The sequence below is a fragment of the Cebus imitator genome, unplaced genomic scaffold (assembly GCF_001604975.1).
Source record: "Cebus imitator isolate Cc_AM_T3 unplaced genomic scaffold, Cebus_imitator-1.0 Scaffold45, whole genome shotgun sequence".
Lineage (NCBI taxonomy): Eukaryota > Metazoa > Chordata > Mammalia > Primates > Cebidae > Cebus > Cebus imitator.
This window is the reverse complement of record NW_016107360.1, coordinates 7,545,116-7,546,324: the sequence shown is the minus strand read 5'-3', so window position 1 is coordinate 7,546,324 and position 1,209 is coordinate 7,545,116.

The following is a 1,209-nucleotide window of genomic DNA, read 5'->3' as shown; positions in this document are numbered from 1 at the left end:
AAAAAAAAAAAAAAAGAAAATACCAAAAAAAAGACAAAGTGTCCTCACAATCTAGTATTAGTATAGCGGGGTGGTTTAAAACACGGCCCCCTTAAGTTCAGAGTTTGAATTACAGCTCAACAAGTTGGGTGACTTTGGATAGGTCATTTAACATTTCCAAATCTTGGTTGGTTTTCTCATTTAGAATATGAGGATTGTTATAATAGCACTAGATTATATGGTTGTGATGAGGCAATTTGCTAATATAATAGAGACAGAGTTCTTAGAATATTGTCGGGCACATAGCAAAAACTCACCAAAATTTGAGCTATTTTTGTTAACTTTCGGGCTCCCCACCCATGAATGTATTCTTTCCCTTCAAATCGGATCACACTGTACATGTTATTTTTATAGCAAACTCTTGTCCACTGATTGCAGAATGAAAACATTTCCAAGTTTTTCTCTATTAAGCCATTTAGAAAGGCTGTTTAGTATTCCAATGTATATATCTACCACAATTAAATCATTGTTTGATGCTTCAAGTTGAATTATTTTACTATGTGGCTAAATAATTTTATAACTTTTAGTTTTAGTATCAGCTCACTTTCTTTCCCCTTCTGATCATCTTTCAGCTGTTATCCTTCTCTTCTAATCTGTGATCAGATAATCAAGTAAGTTAAATCAGTTTATTTGCTATAACTTATCTGCAATTCTGTCACTTGCTCTAGGCCCTAGGCAAAAGGGACAGCTATTGTAGCAGCTGTGAGGGAGGCTGTTTTTGTCTATTTTAGGGTATGCCTCTTAGTCCAGCTCTCCTAGTTTCACTGGATATGAGACCGGGAGAAACCACCCAGAAGATGGCGGCACATCCTCCTGCTGTAGGTGCCTTTTCCCTTCTACTCTGTCCCTCTCAGGGTCTGAACACTCAACCTGCCTTTATGCCCAACCGCTGCCACCTCACTATTTACCATTTCTGATTTTTTGAAGGCCCAATGCCCCTTAGCCTAGGTCTGGGAGTTACTGGTCTTGACTTTTGACACCATTTGCATGCTGCTGGATTCTACTTTGTGGGCTTCTTTGCTTTAGTTTCTCACATTTTTTTAGTAGCCTATGCATAGCACTTATTTGTGCTTTTTTTTTTTTGAGACGGAGTTTCGCTCTTGTTACCCAGGCTGGAGTGCAATGGCGCGATCTCGGCTCACCGCAACCTCCGCCTCCTGGGTTCAGGCA